The sequence below is a fragment of the Canis lupus genome, chromosome 8, assembly GCF_011100685.1.
Source record: "Canis lupus familiaris isolate Mischka breed German Shepherd chromosome 8, alternate assembly UU_Cfam_GSD_1.0, whole genome shotgun sequence".
In the NCBI taxonomy this organism is placed as follows: Eukaryota; Metazoa; Chordata; class Mammalia; order Carnivora; family Canidae; genus Canis; species Canis lupus.
The window spans coordinates 54,509,549-54,522,398 of NC_049229.1; positions in this window are offsets into that span (position 1 = coordinate 54,509,549).

Below are 12,850 nucleotides of genomic sequence, written 5' to 3' on the forward strand. Positions count from 1 at the left end.
AAAGAAGTAGGTAGGTGGCTATCAGCCCCTGTTAACTGAAAATATTCTTAGATCTTATGCACAATGATTATCTTGAATGGATACCCCTTTTCCAATTATTAGGGCCTATAATCAAATAGGTGATTTGATTACTTAAAAGTAAGCCATCTAGAATGTTGTTTGTTACTCATTTCAGTTGAGGTCCACCGTGACTCTGGGAGATTATTTGTACTTTCAACGTATCTCTTGAACGGTTTGTTTTTGTTTTGTTCTTTTTGTTCAGAGAAAAAGGAGTAAAGAATCTCAAAAAAATGTATGCAAGCTGTGCCCTTGATTTAAATAGACCAATGACCACACAGTGCAGAAGAGAAGAGAATCTTATTGGCAAGAAATGGGAACTCTTCTGAAGTCATTAGGGCAATATTTGAATTGGATAACAGTAGAAGTCAATAAACCTCAGGTTTTAGCTTTAAAAGCTGAGTATGTCTTAATTGACATCATACACATTATGAGTCTGGAGACCTCATTTATTAATACCACACAGTGTTCTGATCAGTCCATATAGGAAGAGGGGGGCTCTTCAAGATATAGGAAAGCACATTGTTAAGTCTTTTGAGTTCAAGGCTCCAACAATAACCTGAAACATGTAGTTCTTTGCTTCTGAATGGCTGATGCTATGGAAAATGAAGTAAGAAGGACAATTGTGTAATTATAATCACATGGTTATGGGCTCAACCTATGTTAGAGCTTTCATAACACGTTACATTTCTTGGAAGAAAACTTGAATAGTCAGTCGTTAGTTAATCCATTTATTTTATAGTTTAATGAACAGATGAGGCTGAATGATGTGCCAAGTTCACAGAGTTTGGTGGCAGAGCTGGGACTAGAGTTCAGGATTTTTGAATTTCAGGGCATTGAAATATCTGCTACATTGGGTAGGTATAGAATAAGTTTATAGGAGGACATAGGATATGCCACAACATGTAGGATCTGAGCTTTCCCAGCCTAATATGTGGATATAAAGGCTTCTGTACAATTGAGCATCAATGGACATACTCATAATGAATCACATTAAAGAAATCTGCTCAATCCTGAAGATGGGAGGTAGCATAGTAGGAAGAGTGCTTCCATCCCTTTAGTGTGCATTCACTTGCTCAACAAGCCTATCTTGACTATGAGCCAGCATTTAAGTTAGGTAATAGTAATATTAAAATGAATGGGACACATACTCTGTCTTGGAAAGCTTATAATCCAGTGGGATAAACAGATAGGTAAATATGCAATTTACTTGCTTAATATAGTTTCTGAATTCTGTGTCAGGCACTGTGTTTGTCATGAGGGATACAAAAAAGGACAGGTTAGACACAGTCCCTGCACTCAAGGAGCTCACTATACAGTCAGAATAACAGACATGAAAGAGACTTATGAATAATTAGTACAGTGATAATGGGTTACATCTGGATTTGGGGAGCACCGAGTAAGGGTATGTGGTACAAATTAGGATGGAGTCAGAGAAATGTTTTACTTGATTTTGGTTTTAGAGAGAAGTGATGAATTAAACAAGAGATACCTCTTAGAGCTAATGGTGCCCCTAGATTTTTTTGGGCCTTTTTCATAAGGCATGGAATGTCCTTGAGAACACACATAGATGAAGATAGACTTATTTACCTAGCTTGAAACAATTCCTTCTCACTAGGGCCCTGGGAGTTGAATGAAGCAATCACTTCTTTTGATTTCTTTGGCTAGGAAGAGAGGATTTTTGGCTCTTTCCCCAGAAGGCTGTTTTTTTGCATGTATCACTTTGTGTGACAGCTTAGCCATATGATTAGCAGGTACTGACTTAAGCAGGAAACATTCTGCTGGATGTAATTGGACTATAGGGCTTATTGTTTTGGGTTATTTCCTTTGGGATAATGGAGACCTCAGATGGTTTGTTTTTATTCTCTTTCCCCAAATGCTCCTGTCTGAGGCTTTGAGAATCTGAGTCAGGCTCTCAAGGACTGTTAAGGTTTCTGGAGAGTCTATAGATGCTAAATAGAGAAATTTAACTCAGAAGATTGTTTACAGATGAGGGAACCGAAGTGCAGATTGCTGAAGAGAAACTATCCAAGGTGAGATGGGAAGTTAGTGACCAAGCTGCCTGGCCCACAACTGTTTCCTGTACCCAAGAAACTCTGCTTTGCAGAGACTGGACTCAACTTTGCAGTCATTTCATAAGCAATCCACCTGGCAGCATTTCTTCTGGAAGTTTAGATGAGACACCAGTCTGGGTATGGATGTTTAATGTTATTGTCTTAAAGCACAGTGGTAGCAGGACTTGGGTATATTTCATCTTTGGGTCTTTAACTCTCAACACAGTTTTGATGTGTAGTAAGGTTTTAATATGTGTATTTTTAAAAGATTTTATTTATTTATTCACGAGAGACAGAGAGAGACAGAGACACAGGCAGAGAGAGAAGCAGGTTCCATGCAGGGAGCCCGATGCGGGACTTGATCCTGGGACCCCAGGACCATGCCCGGGGCTGAAGGCAGACAATCAACCGCTGAGTCATCCAGGCGTCCCTTAATACGTGTATTTTGAATTGAAAAAAAAAAGGATATAATTTTGTTCAATGGAATTTGAAATCTTGTCCCATTGATGCCACCATATATTAGCTTTTCTTTTCTTTTTTTTTTTTTTTTTAAGGATTTTATTTATTTATTCATGAGAGACACACACACACACACAGAGGCAGAGACACAGACAGAGGGAGAAACAGGCTCCATGATGCAAGGAGCCCAACGTGCGACTAGATCTGCAGACTCCAGGATCATGCCCTCGGCCGAAGGCAGGCGCTAAACTGCTGAGCCACCCATGGATCCCTTAGCTTTTCTAAACTACACGAACATTGGGAACACATGACGTCTAGTTACTAATCTCTATTGAACTAGAGTTGAGGAAGTATTTCCAAAGAAGGTATTCAGATTCATCTTGAGGGATGGGCCGAAATTAACCAGAGAAAACTAGGGAAGATATTTTAGTTTAAAGAAATAACATGTACAATGGTGTAAGCAAAAACTTCTGGGCCATTTAAATATTTTCTCATGATAGAGTAAAAGTTCCATCCATTAATTTAAAAAAGGCTTATTATGAGTCAGTCACTGGGGGATACAAGCTAAACGAAATAGACATGGTTGTAACTCACATGAAGTTTAACATCCAGAGGGGGAAGACAGACATTTTTCAAACACACAAATAACTATAACACTATGACACCTGCTGGATGATTATTAAGCCACCTCTCCATCTCTAAACTCATATGTCATTCCCAAATGTTGTTTATGTCACTTCAATCAGCATGTTCCTTCCTGTCTTCCTCCATCATGTAATTTTCTTTCAGGTTTTTGGGAGCCAATGGATGCACCTCAATTGTATGGTAACTCCTATGTTCTATGTTTGTCTGGTGACTTAAAGAAATAAACTATTTTTGTTGTTGTTAAGACTTGTCTCTATAGTTTCATCTTGCTTAGCATCAAGTGTGAGATGATATTCAATAATATTCAATATAGTTTCCAGAGTTCAGATTAGATAATTTCTGCTGTCTGCTAAGAACTGCTGAATTCTAATTAGTTGGATTACTTCAAATGCAAAACACTTATTACCTAAAGCAAATGAAGTCAGCCTTTTCCCTTCAATTCCCCTCATGTGTCACTTGTGTATTGCACTGGATTAAGTGATGGCAACTGAGATGGTCTAACATCAGACCATTGGTCTAGTTTCTTTGGTAGAAGAGTTATGCTTCACTTACAAAAACTTATCTCGCTTAACGTATTCTTTGTGTCCAATACTTCCTCCTTGTTTTAAAAACAAAGAGCTAATGGAAGCATTCCAATGCCCACCTAAAATAGTCAAATCTTATGTTGGACTTTGATCCTTTTTAAAGGCAAAGTAAATATAGATTCTAAATATTTTCATGTTTACCTTGTGTATTCTTCTAGGGGCCAAAAGGGTGGGCATGAATGTCTTCATAAATCATCAATATTAATATTGTTTGACAGTGTAATTATAGAAATACTGCATAGTGATAATGAAAACAGAGAAAATAACATTTGGTTTGCTCCCAAGGTCAAATTATTTTCCTTAATTTTATACGTGAAATGTTATTTTAAAAAACTCCGATCCTTTCTAAGATTTTGCTGCTTGATTTATGGATTTAATTGTGAAATGGTACTTCCTTGTGTATCACTGCACTAAATTATCTTGGTCATGTTTGAATCTTCCAGTTGCATTTCAGAATTTCATATGTGTTTGGTGTAAAGCAAGGGAATGCTAATGTTTGACTAATATATTGTTTTGCATTTCTTAGCCCTATGAAACTACTTCCAGTTCCTGGAATATGACAGACGCTTTTATGCCTCTGGTTTGAGTATGCACTCCTGTCTCTCTGTACTGTAATTCCATCCCTCCTCTTGCCTGTTAAACAACTACTCATCCTTTAAGGTAGCTCAGGAGTCATCTTCACTGGGAAAACTCTACATTTCCCTAGTCATATGTGCAACTTCTTTCCCATTCTTATAGGATTACATATATACTTGTCATTACACTTATCAAAATTATTTATTCAATTGTTATACTATATATATATATATATATATATATATATATATATATTTATTGTATGGGGCATGGCAATACTACAGAATTGCCTCAAAAATATTCTCCCCAGGGGCATCTGGGTGGCTCAGTCAATTAATTGTCTGATTCTTGATTTTGACTGAGATCATGATCTCAGGGTCATGAGATCCAGCCTCCTTGGGCTCTACACTCAGTGGGGAATCTGCTTCAGATTCTCTCTCTCCTTCTCCCTCTCCTCCTCCCCCACTTATTCGCTTTATCTCATAAATAAATAAATAAATAAATAAATAAATAAATAAATAAATAAAATCTTAAAAAAAAATTCTCACAGGTCTGTGAGCTCCTCCAGGTAAGAGCTTCTTCCCTGGCATGGAGTACAAACTCAGCAAATGTTTATTGAATGTATAGAGCAGCAATTAGGTGTGGCTAATCTGTATTGATTTATTATTTTCATCTAGGCCAAGCTCCTTATTTTCATCAATTTATTTAATGTTCACAGCAAAACTTTGATGTTGGTATTATACCCATTTTACCTTTAAAATATCTAAGACATGCCAAGGTTAATTAGTCTGTCCAATATCATCCAACTACCAAGAGGGGAAGCTAAGATTTGATCCCTAGTTCTATATTATTCCAAAGACTATATAATCTGCCTCCCACTGATATGATTTATGTTGAAATAACAGAAGCAGCTGGGCAGAAAAAGTTCGAGTGGTGATTAATAATAACTCACATCTGAGTGACATTTTACCATTTACATAGTATTTTATTATGCATTATATCATCCGATTAAAAATTATAACTTCATTATATACATAGTACTTTTCCAGTTTAGAGGATTTACAAATAAATCACAAATAAATCAAAGGAAACCACCTCCAAGTTTCACCACCTAGAAATAAGTCTTGTTAATGTTTTTCATCAATATTTTGTTGTCTATTTTCTCTTTCTCCTCCCTTGTATTTGTGTGTGTATGTGTGTGTTTGCATGAGTATTTGTGTGCATGATGCTATATACAATGTTCCTTTAATGACATATCAATAAATATCAATAGCTCTTTTTCATGTCTACAGTAGTATTTTATGGTATTCCATTTTGGGGTTGTGCCATAAGCTGTTTTACTGGCATTTATGTTGACTCACTCACTCTGATCCCTCGGGTTTTTGCTTCTTTGTAATACTGCATTCAAATTCTATCCCCAGGAGGTGGTAGCTGGACCACATATTGGTCATTTGTACATGATTTTTCTCATTGTACTATTTTAAAAAAGATTTTATTTATTTATTCAAGAGAGACACACAGAGAGAAGCAGAGACATAGTCAGAGGGAGAAGCAGGCTCCTTGTGGGGAGCCTGATGTAGCCTCGGACACCAGGATCAGGACCTGAACCAAAGGCAGATGCTCAACCACTGAGCCACCCAGACGCCCCCTTTTCATTATATTTGTTAACATAGTAGTCTATGCTCAGACTACAGTTCAGTCTTTGGCAGATGCTCTGCTTACCTAGGTCAAACTCCAATTGGGTTTCTTACTCTCTGTTGTCCTGTGTGAGCCAGAGTGCAAATACTTCATGGATTCCTCTTTATTTGTTACTTTACAAAGCGCTTGTTGACTTGTACAAATTTCTTGGACTTCAATGGCTTAACCCACTTTTTTTTTTGTCAGTTAAACTCAATTTATTTTAACCCATAAAAAATTCTTCTTTTGATGAATAGAGCCCCTCAAAAATTAGGTTGTTTACAAATATGATTTAATTTTTACTAAAATTATGATGTCTGTAGGCAGATACTACCATCATCATGTATTGACACCTAACATTATGAAAGTCTCAAGACGATTAATGACTTAACCAGTGACATTAGGTAGCAAATGGCAGTTTCAAAGCCCCACCCAGGTCTCCTATTTCTAAATGTGAATATTCCCCCTTTCACCACATTAGTTCTAACGGTGAGCAATACTATTACAAATTTACAGACTGGAAGAAGAATATATAGCTATCATTTTTGCTCACTGAATTACATCATGTTCTCAATTTCAGATTTTAACTGACTTGAGAAGTGGTTAACTGGTTGTAACTAAGTACAGAAACTAATATGGGTTTTATACTCTAAATCTTCTATTAATCAGGTTTAAATGACATTTTATTGCTATTGCCTGTCTTCAGGATAAAGTTCAAAGTTCTTAGGCTGGCATTTAAGATACTCCACTCTCTGGGTCCAATTTACCCTTTCTCATTTTATCATTTATTATATTTTTTGAGAAATACTATGTCTTATTTAAACTTATCTCTGCACTGTGGTCCAAATGTTTTTTTCTCTATTTCACATAGATCTGTAATGCTCTCTCCCCCATTCATCTACTAGTATATGCCTAACATAACAAGACTCAGTCCAAGGCTACTGTCATCTATGTTATGAAATCTTCCTTTACCAGCTCAGGTAAAATAAATCACTTATTTCTTTAGAATCAGAGAGGAATTGGCATCCCTTAGGTCAGGTACCCTTGAATGGGCTTATGTATTTAGAAAAGTTCATTTGTACCTCAATGATATCTCGCCAAGATTATCTACTTGAGTGCATTGCATTCTCAAAAAATATTTCTGACTGGTTGACTGCTAAGATATTATAGGCATCAGGGGCAACTTTAAGTAGAGAGGCAAACAATTGCTTAATGTGATTTTGAGGGCTCCAGATTCCACTTTCTATCTTAAAGTATCTTCTTTATTTCCAAATTCTCTAAAAATTCAGTGGAAGTCATGGTAGCCATTTGGAAATAAAATTATTTTGGATTCTCATTTTATATCTTATACCAAAATACATTGTGGATACTGTGTTTGTTTTCTATGCTGAATAAAAACTAACATGAATTCAGTGAATTAAAACTACATACATTTACTACACCATAGTTTCTGTGGTTCAGGAGTCTGAACCCAGCAGGGGATGGGTCTTTTGTAAGGCTGATAAAAAGATGTCTGCTGGAATTCAATTCTCAGCTGGAGAATCAACTGGGAAAACATCTACTTTTCAACATCCAGAGGCTGGTGGCAGAATTTATATTCTTGGAGCTGTAGGGTTCATGGCAGTTTGCTTCTTCAAAGCCAGAAATGAGAAGACAGTGAGGTGAGTCTCCCAGTAAGAATATTATATAATGTAACATAGTCATGGGAGGGACATTCCATCACTTCAGTCATATTTTATTGACTAGAAGTAGGTTATAGGTCCTGCCCACATTCAAGGGTAGGTGATTATACTGGGTTATGAGCACCAAAAGGTGGAGGCCATGGGGACCACTTTAAAATCTGTCTACCAGTCTGTCTTCTGGCCTCCAGTGATTCATTTTCCTCCCATAGGCAAAATACATTCATCCTCTCCTATGCTTCCAAGAGTCTTGTTACATTAAAGCATTTGTTTAGAGTAAAAACAAAAAATCTTATCATGTAAATCAAGCGTGGATGATATTTCCATGTATGATCTGTCCATTGTAGCTCCTAAGGCATAATTCTTCTCTCTGGACTTGCAACACTACAGAGACAAATTACCTGCTCCCTTCAAGAGACGGTATCTATCTATCTATCTATCTATCTATCTATCTATCTATCTATCATCTATCTATCTATCTATCTCACATTTCCTTTAGTCATCCATCAACAGACATTTAGGGTGTTTTTTATCTTTATTATTGTGACTAGTGTGGCAATGAACATGGGAGTGTAGATATCTCTTCTAGATCTTGATTTCATTTCCTTTGGATACATACCCAGAGGTGGAATTACTGATATTATGCTAAGTGAAATAAGCCAGACACAGAAAGGCAAATACTGCATGATCTCACTTATACTGGAATCTAAAATAGTCAAACTCATAGAAGAAGAGAGTAAAATAGTGGTTGCCAGGGGTTGGGGGAAGGGGATATGGGGAAATGTTGTCAACAGATATAGTTTCAGTTATGCAAGATGAGTAAGTTCTGGAGATCTAATGTACAGCAATATGACTATAGTTAACAACACTGGATTGTATACTTAAAATTTGCTGAGGGTAAATCTTAAGTGCTCTCACCACACACAAACACACAAACAAAATGGCAACTATGGGAAGTGATGGATATGTTATAGCTTGATTGTGGTGATTATTTCACTATATACACATACATACACACATACACACTCTGGAATGTTATTTGGCCTTTAAAAAAGAAGGAAATCCAAATCCAGGTTTTTACTAAGAGCCTATGCAAAGCCGGTTAGGCTTTCTCTATCATGTTTCTCAGGATTTTCCCAGCCTCTGCCTTAAGCTAGCTTCTATAGATAGTTCCATACTTTTATATATTTGTTACATGAGCAACCCAGTGCTGATACAGAAATATGTATTAATTTTTTTCTGTGTAACACATAAACACAAACTTGGAGGCTTAAAACAACAAACTTTTGCTATCTTATAGCTTCCGTATGGGGGAATGCTGAGCATGGCTTACCTGGGTCCCATGCAAAGCTGCAAGGAAATTGTAAGGCAGAGCAGGGTTCTTGTCTAGAGATAGATGCTATGAGGCCACCTTAAGTTTTATCCATCATGGATGGTTTAAAGAATTATATGTGAAATAAATAAAATAGGTTTTACTATGTAAAGAAATCTAAAAATTTCTGATTGCAAAAATGATAAAAATTATAAAAACTGATAGAGGTGTGACTTCAACAATTCTGATTTTAAAATATTAATATCATAAACATATATAAAGCTCATAAACATTGTTAAGGAAAGCAGTAGATACTTAGTAAACGAAAGAGAGAACATGGAAAAAAATTACAAAAAAGAAAATATAAATGACTATAAATGTGTTATTTTTGTTAATAATTAAAAAACAAAGCAATATTAATACTTCCAATTACCAAATTAACAAAATCAGATGCAAAGTTATCCATACTGGTAAAGATATAGCAATTGGGCTCTCTCTTGCTACTACTGGTAAGAATGGAAAATTAGTATAGTTGTTATGAAAGGAATGTATTCAGAAGCCTCTGTTTCAAAAGCTTCAAAGTTTTACATATTGTTTTACCTAGTAATTCCTCTTCCAGGAATCTACTATAATAAAATAATCAGCAATGCCGACAGAGATTTATGCACAATGATTTTCTTTGAAGCACTGTTCGTAATAATAAGGCATTGAAAATAATCTAAACATCCATCAAGAAGGGAAATGTTGAGTAAATTATGGTATATCTACAGTGTGGAATGTTGTGCAGCCATTAAAATGATATTTAAGATGAATATTTAATGATATGGAGGAATGCTTAGGTAGGTAAGAAAAAGGCAGGATACAAAATTGCTTATAGTGTGGAACTAATATGTAAAATAATTTATTATTAAAAAGAAGTGTATAAAGACATTAACAGTGGTTTCCTTGGGGTTGAACTTATCCCTGTCATGATTGTTTTCAGTAATGAGTTAGTTGCCTTCTTTTGGAGCCTTTATACATATATACATGGAGCCTCTCTCATCCATGTTTTTTCACTTTTCTTTTTTTTAACAAGAAATTAATGTTGAGTAAGCAAGTTTGCTTGAAATGACATCAATCAAAGCTAGTTTTGGATACTGGTAGAGGTCACTGGACAAAACTAGTGGAAATGAAGGCAAAGAAATTAACCTCAGATTTAGTAATTATTCTTAGTCATCCTTACAACTGTCAAAGTACAGTGACACAGTAAACAGTACAAAAGTGTAGAGAACACTTTAAAAATAATAGAGTAAGTAAGTAAGTAAGTTTTAGTATTTTATTTGCAGTGTGAATATATTGCCCATGAGTGGATTTAAAAATATACTGATTTTTATGAATGGGTACTTTTAGCTTAGGATAAAATAAGTAGTGAGAATCAAAAACATTTCAAAATATTTTACCTCAAACAACTTAGTTGAAGGGAAGACAATGCCAGGACACTGTGTTAGAGGAGGATGTGAGGAATTCCATTAAAATTATTTTAAGGAATGTGAGTAGAAAAAAATATTTTTTCCATGTTCTGTATAATGTGATTTAAATGATACATACATAATTAAGACTTTAAAAATTGTAAGTATGCATTTGATTTATATTACTAGTAAGTGAATATTTAGCTTGGTTACAAATAACAAAAACAGCATCAAAATTTTGATTGATTTCATTGTGAAATGGAGAATTACACTTTCTATCTGATATATACATTTTATTTCCTACTTTTTTTTCTGCAAAGGGTACCATGACAAAAGAATGAATAAGAGTTTTCAGTTTATAATTTAAAAGAAAATTCGAAATTGTAAGTACCCAAAAGAGAGTAAAAATATCTTTAGTTCCATTCTAAAATAAACAGGTCCCAAATCTTTCTTACATAAATGGTTTGGAAGTATGTGTAAGACTCTAAAATCCCAGGAAACCTACAGTGGTGGAACAAGAAAAGGAGAGAAAAATATACAAAATAGACTGCTATGAACCCTGGGAAATTAACTCTCCATTTTAGTCCTTTTTATGACTTGTCTTCTTGAAAACTGGTATGACTTTATTTTCCCTATAAATAGCAACCTATTGCTCAGAACCTTTTTATTTCTTCTTTGTTTCTTAAACTTCAAAAAGAACTGGAGAGAACTATTTTTCTCCAAAAGGGGTAATGGAGCCTCTTTTGGCACATGCAGCCCCCTTGATCTTGAAATGAAAGTCAGCCCTTTAATTAAGATGGTGTTGGTAGCCTTTTTCTGTTGTGGTGTACTACTTTCTGGGTAAAGGAGGATGAGAAAACAGAGAATTATATGCATCTTCCCTATTTTAGCCCCAAATGCCTACACCTGGTCTTATTTAAAAGAAAATTGCTACAGTTGGAAGCAGAAGAGATGTTTTTGAGTCATTCAGCCCTAACTTAGGAGTTCAAAATTCATATGATAAAAGTTGGAGAAGCAGAAAGTTGTATAATTTGTTCTTTAGCCCAATTCTCATTTTTGTTTCCTCTAGGTTTTCCCTTCTGATTTAAACTATACAAGGAAAGAATATATATATATATAATATGTATATTATATATATATATGCACATGTATGTGTGTATATATATATACATATAAAACTTCTATATATAAAGAGAAATTCTTACCTGTAGAAATTGTGCTAAAATTGAGTATTTCAGACAAACTTTGCCATTTTTACACAACTAAACAATTTTATGCCTTTCTTCAGCCCTCTTCTTCATTTCTTACCCCCCAGAAAGAAAGGAGTTAGGCTCAGGATGAAAACTTCTGATAGACTGATAATCTCTCATCCTTGGGTTATTTATGTCTCAAACAAGCTCTATGTAATGGTTATCCACCATTCTTTCACTAGGGGCTTGAATTTCATTATTCTTATTAAGATCATTTATTTTTATTTTATTTATTATTTATTTATTTATTCATAAGAGACCCAGAGAGAGAGAGAGAGAGAGAAAGAGGCAGAGAGAGAAGCAGGCTTCATGCAGGGAGCCCAACATGGGACTCCATCCTGGGTCTCCAAGATCAGGCCCTGGGCTGAAGGTGGCATTAAACCACTGAGCCACCCGGGCTGCCTCTTATTAGGATCATTTCCAGAGCTACTCTATTCATTTACATGCTTCAAAAGATTGCGTAAGAAAGTCTCAGCTTTGCTAACCAGTTATGGAAATTTCTTCCAAAATTTTATTGAAAATAATGGAACTAATGGCTAATGTTTGCCAAAACATATGTCTTTTGTGAAAGAAGAGGTAATTAAGAGCAGATACTTTCAAAGATGGGTAGTCTCTTCAAAGTGAATCAGTAAGTCTATTAACCTTTTGATGTTCATTCCATATTATCTTAACATGTTAATTGAATTGTTAGGAAGGAAAGATCTACCAATAGGTCTAGAGTATATTTTCTCCCTTTACCGGGTGATGCCTCAAGAAAGAAAGAATGATTATCTGGTCAAATCTTTTCATCAATATGCTAATAATAGACATTTTGGCAAACATACTTGGTGTTTATTTGCAGGAGAATCTGCAAAATCCTTCATCTGTGAAATCCTTTTAGAAGAAAGTACCTGGTCTACCTAGGACTGACTATGATAGACAAACCTAGAATCTATTGATTCATAAAGAATGAGTTACTGGAAAATGTCATGAAAGCTATATAATAAGTAGAATAAAAAATGCAAATTTATCATGACCAAACAAGCTCCTTTTCTGTAAGTGATGATCCTGTTGGCATCACTTAGAAGCCTTATGTTAAATATGAGTGACAGTGTATCTTTACATGCATT